Genomic DNA, 9,376 nt, shown 5'->3' on the forward strand with positions numbered 1-9,376 from the left:
TGGCATTTGTTCTATTGCTTCAGCAAAGGGTATGTTGATTTGTAGTTTCTTGAAGATTTCCAAAAATCTCAAAAACTGGTTGTCATCCCCCTTTTTCTTCAATTGCTGAGGGTATGGAACTCTTGGGACATCCAGTTTTGGCATCCCTTCTTCTTTTTGCAAACTCGAAGTGGAGGCTTGAGCTCCATCTTGCTTTTCTCCCTTTTCATTTGAGCCCTCTTCTTGTGGTTTCTGGGAGAATTCCTTCAGTTCCTTCCCACTCCTAAGGGTGATAGCTTGACACTCCTCCCTTTTGTGTGAGTCAGTATCACTGCGAAGGTTGTGGCTAGAAATCTGCTTGAATAGATAGCCAATTTGTGTCTCAAGTTTCTTGATGGCAGCATCTTGATTCTGCATATTGGACTGCACTTCCTCTCGGAATGCTTTACTGTCTTGGATCTCTTGGCATATGCCTTCAAGCAGGTTCTCAATCCTTGAGAGTCTGTCATCAGATGATGGTAGGTTGGGATTGGAGGTAAAAGGATAAGGAGTGTTATTTTGGTTTTGATATGGATGTGGAGAGGTGTTGTTATGGTGGTGTTGATATGTTCTCTGTGTGAATTGTTGGTGAGCTACATTATTGTTGGGGTTGTGACGTCTCTGATCTTGGCTTTGATCTTGTTGATTCCCCCACCCAAAGTTTGGGTGATTCCTCCAACCAGGGTTGTAGGTCTTGGAGTATGGGTCATGATTTTGTCTAGGTGAATTCCCAATGTAGTTGGCTTGCTCCTGCTCACTCTCTGCCTCTGCATTCACTCCCTCTTGGGTTGTTGATGAGGTGGTGATTGCTGCTACTTGGTTCCTCTCCATCTTCTTGGTGAGGTCAGCTAATTGCTTGGTAATGAGCTTGTTTTGGGCCAGCAGAACATCTACATTGTTTAGCTCCATCACTCCTCTAGTGTTCCCTCTTTCGGAGGCATAGAAGTAGTCATTCTCTGCTACAGTTTCAATGACATCTATAGCCTCCTCAATGGTCTTCTTATTGTTCAGAGATCCCCTGGATGAGTGGTCTACTGCTTTCTTTGATTCGTAAGAAAGGCCTTCATAGAAAATGTGTAGCTGCACCCATTCATTGAACATATCTGGTGGACACCTCCTTGTTAGGTCCTTAAACCTCTCCCATGCTTCATATAGAGTCTCACCATCCTGCTGCATGAAAGTTTGAACCTCAGTTCTCAGCCTGTTGATTCTTTGAGGAGGATAGAATCTAGCTAAAAATTTGTTCACCACATCTTCCCAGGTTGTCAAACTCTCCTTAGGGAAGGATTCCAGCCATTTAGATGCCTTATCCTTGAGTGAGAAAGGGAACAAAAGTAGTCTATAGGTGTCAGGATGAACACCATTAGACTTCACAGTATCGCATATCCTCAGGAAGGTGGTTAGATGTTGATTGGGGTCTTCTTGGACGCCTCCTCTGAATGAACAGTTATTCTAAACAAGGGTGATGAGCTGTGGTTTTAGTTCAAAGTTGTTGGCATGTATGGTTGGCTTTTGAATGCTACTCCCACAGTTTCCTGGGTTTGGGTTGATGTAGGAGCCTAGAACTCTTCTCTCTTGCCCAGCATGATTTGCTAGACGTTCTCTGCCATGGTTGTAAGCCTCTTCTTCATGAATGTTCTCCATATTCTCCTCCATGTCTAGTTCAAAGTATTCTTCCTCTTCCTCAGCACCTACTACTCTTTTTCCTCTTGCTTCCCTCCTTAATCTAAGGAAGGTCCTCTCAGGTTCAGAATCAAAGGAAGTTGAAGCCCCGCTTCTCCTCTCTGTCATACAACCAGCAAGGTACAAGCAAGAAAAATAGATGCAGAAAGTATTCTGTTAGAATTACTGTTAGTGTGAGTGATGCAATATATCAAACAGTTAGTGGGTTAGTGAACTGAATTGTAAATAAATAAAAAAAATAAACGAAAAAGTAGGGGGAAGGGAAGAAATTAACTAAAACTGAAAGCGAATTAACTCAACAGAAATTTAAATCAAACAAAAGAAAAATGCTCAATCTAGTTATCCTCCAATTTAATCATTGTTGATTCAAAATCAATCCCCGGCAACGGCGCCATAAACCTGATACGCAGAAAACTTGTCTCTCAACAAATTTTCTTCGGCAAGTGTACTGAATTTGTCGTCAAGTAAAAATTCACAATAGAGTGAGGTCGAATCCCACAGAGATTGATTGATCAAGCAACTTTAATTAGAGGAATGTTCTAGTTGAGCGAACCAGAATTTGATTTGAGATTTGCAGAAAATTAAATGGCTGGAAAGTAAATAGCAGAAACAGTAAATACTAGAAATAAAGAGCTGAATGTAAATGGCGGAAAGTAAATTGCAGAATCTTAAACGGGAATGGGGTAATTGCTCATAAAAGTAAATGGCAGAAATTAAAGAGAATGGGTAAGATCAGAAATGGGGAGTTCATTGGGCTCAGGAGATGTTGCATTCTCTGGATCAAGTTCATTTTCATCTCTTCCTCAATCAATGCATTCATTGATCTTCTTGGCAATCTTAAGTGATCGAATTCCAATTTCTTGGTAATTCAATCTCTCAAATCTTGATCAATAGCCAATTCTTTGGTCAATTGCTCATGAGAAGAGATGAAGTATGGTCACTGATTATACTACATGCATTTCCCAAATCAAGTTTTGGTAGGATTATAGTTACATATCCATCCAAACCCAATTTGGTCTAGCATGAGAAAGCATTTCTAGCATGATCTCTTCATTCCTCTTTCAAGGTTCAGAAGAGATCCAAGTATGAATAGCTTCTTTTCCAAGATAACTACCCAATTGGATGAAGATCGAAAGCTTTCTAGTAAAATCAAGAGAAAAGATAGAAGAAGGAGAATGAAAACTAATATTGATCCATCAAATTACAACAGAGCTCCCTAACCCAATGAAAGGGGTTTAGTTGTTCATAGATCTGGAAAATGGAAACCAAGATGGAGAATACATGATGAAAGTAAAACTAGAAGTGCAGAGAAAGTAAAATACAGAGAGTAGCTCTATGCCAAAGGCTCCCTAAAGTTTCCAACTCTCCTCTTAATTAATTCAAAGCTACTCCTATATATACTACTCTTCTCATCTTCTAGTTGTCTCTTCAAGTCTTGGGTATGGGCCTCTGAATCTTGAGTTTGAAGCAGTTATCCTTTTCATTGGGCTTAGCTTTGCTTGCAGAGAGAAAAGGTGAAGTAGGCAGGGACTTTGACTCAGGACGTTAGTGGTGTCAACGTTAAGTGAAAGTGTGGGTTCGAGAACGTTAGTGACAATCACCTTTTTCACTAACGTTCCTAACCCAAATATGATCATGTTGACTTCAACGTTAGTGGCACTAACGTGACCACTAACGTTGCCTCTTGGTCCTTGGTGCACGAATTGTGAATCACACTTTTCACAACTCGTACCACTAACCAGCAAGTGCACTGGGTCGTCCAAGTAATACCTTACATGAGTAAGGGTTGAATCCCACGGAGATTGTTAGTTTGAAGCAATCTATGGTTATCTTGCAATTCTTAGTCAGGAAGTCAATTATATTTATCAGTTGAATTGCGAATGAACAAGAGAGCATGGGTTAAAAGTTACTTGTTATGCAGTAATGGAGAATATGTTGGAGTTTTGGAGATGCTTTGTCTTCTGAATCTCTGCTTTCCTCTGTTCTCTGATTCATGCACGCACGTCCTTCTATGGCAAGCTGTGTGTTAGTGGATCACCGTTGTCAATGGCTACCATCCATCCTTCCAGTGAAAAGGGTCCAGGTGCGCTGTCACTGCACGGCTAATCATCTGCAGGTTCTCAATCGTACCAGAATAGGATTTACTATCCTTTTGCGTCTGTCACTACGCCCAGCACTCACGAGTTTGAAGCACGTCACAGTCATTCAATCCCAGGGCCCTACTCAGAATACCACATACAAGGTTTAGACTTTCCGGACTCTCATGAATGCTGCCATCATTCTAGCTTATACCACGAAGATTCTGATTAAGAGATCCAAGAGATACTCATTCATTCTATGGTGGAACAGAAGTAGTTGTCAGGCATGCGTTCGTGGGGGAATGATGATGATTGTCACGTTCATCACATTCATGTTGAAGTGCAAATGAATATCTTAGATAGGAACACGCATGTTTGAATAGAAAACAGGAATACTTGCATTAATTCATCGAGACACAGCAGAGCTCCTCACCCCCAACAATGGAGTTTAGAGACTCATGCCATCAAAGAGTACAAAGTTCAGATCTAAAATGTCATGAGATACAAAATAAGTCTCTAAAAGTTGTTTAAATACTAAACTAGTGGCCTAGGTTTACAAAAAATGAGTAAACTATGATGGATGGTGCAGAGATCCACTTCTGGGGCCCACTTGGTGTGTGCTGGGGCTGAGACTTAAGCGATTCACGTGCATAAGGCTGTTTTGGGCGTTCAACGCCAGTTTTGGATCCATTTCTGGCGTTGAACTCCAACTTTTAATCCTTTTCTGGCGCTGGACGCCAGAATTGGGCAGAGAACTGGCATTGAACGCTAGTTTACATCGTCTATCCTTGAACAAAGTATGGACTATTATATATTGCTGGAAAGCCCTGGATGTCTACTTTCCAACGCAATTGGAAGCGCGCCATTTTGAGTTCTTTAGCTCCAGAAAATCCACTTTGGGTGCAGGGAGGTCAGAATCCAACAGCCTCAGCAGTCCTTTTTCAGCCTGAATCAGATTTTTGCTCAGCTCCTTGAATTTCAGCCAGAAAAATACCTGAAATCACAGAAAAACACACAACTCATAGTAAAGTCCAGAAATATGAATTTTTCCTAAAAACCAATGGAAATAAACTAGAAACTAACTAGAATATCCTAAAAACTATATGAAATTACCCCCAAAAAGCGTATAAAATATCCGCTCATCACAACATCAAACTTAAACTGTTTCTTGTCCTCAAGCAACTAGACAAATAAAATAGAAGACTAATAGGTTGAGAAGCAATAATATCTCAGAGTTTTTTGAGTGAAGCTCAGATTCCAATTAGATGAGCGGGACTAGTAGCTTTTTGCTTCCGAACAGTTTTGGCATCTCACTTTATCCATTGAAGCTCAGAGTGATTGGCATCTATAGGAACTTAGAATTCAGATAGTGTTATTGATTCTCCTATTTCAGTATGATGATTCTTGAACACAGCTGTTTCATGAGTCTTGGCCGTGGCCCTAAGCACTTTATTTTCCAGTATTACCACCGGATACATAAATGCCACAGACACATAATTGGGTGAACCCTTTGGATTATGACTCAGCTTTGCTAAAGTCCCCAATTAGAGGTGTCCAGAGTTCTTAAGCACACTCTTCTTTCTGCTTTGGACCTTGACTTTAACCGCTCAGTCTCAAGTTTTCACTTGACACCTTCACGCCACAAGCACATGGTTAAGGACAGCTCGGTTTAGCCGCTTAGGCCAGGATTTTATTCCCTTAGGCCCTCCTATCCACTGATGCTCAAAGCCTTGGGATCCTTTTTATTACCCTTGCCTTTTGGTTTTAAGGGCTATTGGCTTTTCTCTCTCTTTTTTTTTTTTGCTGCTTTTTCTTGCTTCAAGAATCATTTTTATGATTTTTCAGATTATCAATAACATGTCTCATGTTCATCATTCTTTCAAGAGCCAACATATTTAACAGTCTTAAACAACAAATTCAAAAGACATATGCACTGTTCAAGCATTCATTCAGAAGACAGAAAGTATTGCCACCACATGTAACTAATTAGAATTTCTCTTATTAAAACTCGAAATTTTATTGCCTCTTATTCAAAAGATCTACTATTTTATTCATGTTTGCTGATGATGAGAAAAATAAACTATGGCTTAATTGGAGATAAAATCAAAATAGATACTAATTACTACTATATGACTCTTAAGGTGAACTTCTCTAATGACACTATCACAGAGTTAAAGCAGAAATTGGAATTTAACAACCTTTGTTCTGGGGAATGGGTGTTCCTCTGATCTGTGGGGTGCTTGATCCTTCAAGAGATAATTTCTGGCGCTTCAATTCCCTCAAGTCACGCCCTTGCTCCTCTTGTTCTTTAAACATACAGGTGAGAATTTGACTGTGCTCCTTCTGTTCTTTTATTATTTGTTCCATAGCTTCCCGTATCTTGGTAACAGATGTCTCAAGATACTCCCAGTATTCAGATTGAGGGATTTCTGGGAGAAATTCCTGTGTTTTCTTCTTGGTGGGATCATCCTGTGCTTGTTGTTTTTCCATTGATGCTTTGGTGATTGGTTTCTCAACTGAGATATACTCAGTTATTCCCATCCTTACTCCAGCGTCCTTGCAGAGCAGAGAGATCATGCTTGGATAAGCCAACCTGGCCTCTTTAGAATTTTTGTTAGCAATTTTGTAGAGTTTAGCTGAGATCAGCTGATGAACTTCCACTTCTTTTCCCATCATGATGCAATGGATCATTACTGCTCTTTTAACTGTGACTTCAGAACGGTTGCTAGTAGGCAACAGAGAATGCCCAATGAAGTCCAGCCATCCTCTGGCGACTGGTTTGAGATCTTCTCTCTTGAGTTGATTTGGGACACCCTTTGTGTTGGTGGTCCACCTGGCTCCAGGGATACATATGTCCTCTAGAATCTTGTCCAGGTCCTTGTCTGTTCTCATCATTCTCCTGTTGAAGGAGTCTGGATCATCTTTCAGCTGAGGTAGCGTTAAGATCTCTCTGATCTTGTCAGGGGTGGTATGAACAATCTTTCTTCTGACCATGGTCCGATATTCATAGAAAGCAATTCCAGATAGTTTCTGCTTGTCAGTCTGCCACATATTAGCATAGAACTCCTGGACCATATTTCTTCCCACTTTTGTTTCAGGATTAGCTAGGACTTCCCAGTTCCTGATTCGAATTTGCTCCTGGATCTCCGGATATTCATCTTTTTTCAGATCGAATCTAACTTCCGGGATCACTGATCTCAGACCCATTATTTTGTTATAATGGTCTGAATGTTCTTTAGATAAGAACTTTCCTTGATTCCAAAGTGGTTTTGGAACGCTCTCTTTCTTGCCTCTTGGAGTGGGTTGTTTTCCTTTAGGAGCCATGATCTTAGTGATCGCGGATAAACACACCAAACTTAGAGGTTTGCTTGTCCTCAAGCAAAAGAGAAGAAAAGAGAGGGATAGAAGGAGAGCTATGTGCAATTGTTGATGGAAGGGGAGGGAGGCCGAACCCAAATTTAAAGGGAGGGAGGGTGGGTTTTCGAAAAAAGAGATAACGATATGATAAAAGAGATTGATTTGGAAAAGATAAGATAGAAGATATGATAAGAGAGGATATAGTTTAAAATTGAAAAGATATGAAAGATTTTTGAAAAAGATAAATCTAGATTTTGAAAAAGATAAAGTGGAGATTTTGAAAAAGATATTGATGAGTTGAAAAGATAGATTTGTTTTTTTTAAAAAGATTTGAAAAGAGTTGGATTGAATTTGCAAAGAGGGTTTGTGCTTATGGATTAAGATATACTTGATATTTTTAAAGTAGAATTTTTAGAAATTGGGGATTTTAGAAATCAGGGTTCTTAACATGTTTATGCAAGAAATCATGAATTGAAGTATGAAAATCAAGATTAGAATGAAAAAAATATGAAGAAAAATGAGTTTGCCACCTCCCCATCATCCTGGCGTTTGAACGCCCAAACACTGTCTGTTTTGGGCGTTCAACGCCCAAATGCTGATCTCCTGGGTGTTCAACGCCCAGTTGTTGCCCCTTTCTGGCGTTGAACGCCAGATTGCTACCCTTACTGGCGTTCAGCGCCCACTGGCTGCCCCTTTTGGGCGCTGAACGCCCAAAAATAGGCTCTTACTAGCGTTTTCTTGCCAGTGAGCTCTTTTTCTCTGTTTTGTGTGCAGATTCCTTCTGTAACCCTGTGAACTTATGCAATTGATTCTTTACCTTGTTATCAATGAACTCTATATAAACAAATAAAAATAAAAATAGAAATAGGGCAAAAATACTTAGAGGATTGATGCCCCATGGCTGGGTTGCCTCCCAGCAAGTGCTTCTTTATTGTCTTTAGCTGGACCTTGCTGAGCTTTTATTCTAGCTTCAACCTTGAGCACTCTTGCTCAATGTTGCCTTCAAGATAGTGCTTGATTCTCTGTCCATTGACAATGAACCTCTTATCAGAATCAATATCTTGAAGCTCCACATAACCATATGGTGATACACTTGTAATCACGTATGGTCCCCTCCACCGGGATTTCAATTTCCCGGGGAATAGCCTGAGTCTAGAGTTGAACAGCAGAACCTTCTGTCCTGGCTCAAAGATTCTAGATGACAGCTTTCTATCATGCCACTTTTTTTATTTCTCTTTATAAAGCTTGGCATTTTCGAAAGCCTTGAATCTGAATTCCTCTAGCTCATTTAGCTGGAGCAATCTTTTTTCTCCTGCTAATTTGGCATCAAAGTTTAGGAATCTGGTTGCCCAATAGGCTTTATGTTCCAGTTCCACGGGCAGATGACATGCCTTACCATACACAAGTTGGTATGGAGAGGTCCCTATAGGGGTCTTGAATGCTGTTCTGTAAGCCCACAGAGCATCATCCAAGCTCCGTGCCCAATCCTTTCTACGGGTATTTACTGTCCATTCCAGGATTCTCTTTAATTCTCTGTTAGAGACTTCAGCTTGCCCATTGGTTTGTGGATGGTATGGAGTAGCCACCTTGTGGCGAATTCCATACCGAACCATGGCAGAGTAAAGCTGTTTATTGCAGAAGTGAGTGCCCCCATCACTAATTAGTACTCTAGGGATGCCAAACCTGCTAAAAATATGTTTCTGGAGGAACTTCAGCACTGTTTTAGTATCATTAGTGGGTGTGGCAATGGCGTCAACCCATTTTGATACATAGTCAACTGCCACCAGAATATAGGTGTTTGAGTATGATGGTGGGAAAGGTCCCATGAAGTCAATTCCCCATACGTCAAACAACTCAATTTCCAAGATTTCTTGTTGAGGCATGGTGTAACCATGAGGCAGATTACCAGCTCTTTGGCAACTGTCACAGTTACGTACAAACTCTCGGGAATCTTTATAGAGTGTGGGCCAATAGAAGCCACATTGGAGGACCTTGGTGGCTGTTCGCTCACCTCCGAAATGGCCTCCATATTGAGATCCATGGCAATACCACAGGATCCTCTGTGCTTCTTCTCTAGGCACACACCTACGGATTATTCCGTCTGCACATCTCTTAAAGAGATAAGGTTCATCCCACAAGTAGTACTTTGCATCAGTAATTAATTTCTTCTTTTGTATCCTGTTATATTCCTTGGGTATGAACCTTGCAGCTTTATAGTTTGCAATATCGGCAAACCATGG

At 40.6% G+C, this 9,376-nt stretch overlaps 1 non-coding gene across 1 annotated transcript; it reads left to right on the top strand.

Annotated features, from left to right (window-relative positions):
- Nucleotides 1-1,114: 1,114 nt before the first annotated feature.
- LOC112726033 (small nucleolar RNA R71) lies at nucleotides 1,115-1,221 on the top strand. The gene has a single exon (XR_003165104.1). It is a non-coding gene; the product is annotated as a small nucleolar RNA R71 (small nucleolar RNA).
- Nucleotides 1,222-9,376: the final 8,155 nt, after the last annotated feature.

This window comes from Arachis hypogaea, chromosome 11 (genome assembly GCF_003086295.3).
Source record: "Arachis hypogaea cultivar Tifrunner chromosome 11, arahy.Tifrunner.gnm2.J5K5, whole genome shotgun sequence".
In the NCBI taxonomy this organism is placed as follows: Eukaryota; Viridiplantae; Streptophyta; class Magnoliopsida; order Fabales; family Fabaceae; genus Arachis; species Arachis hypogaea.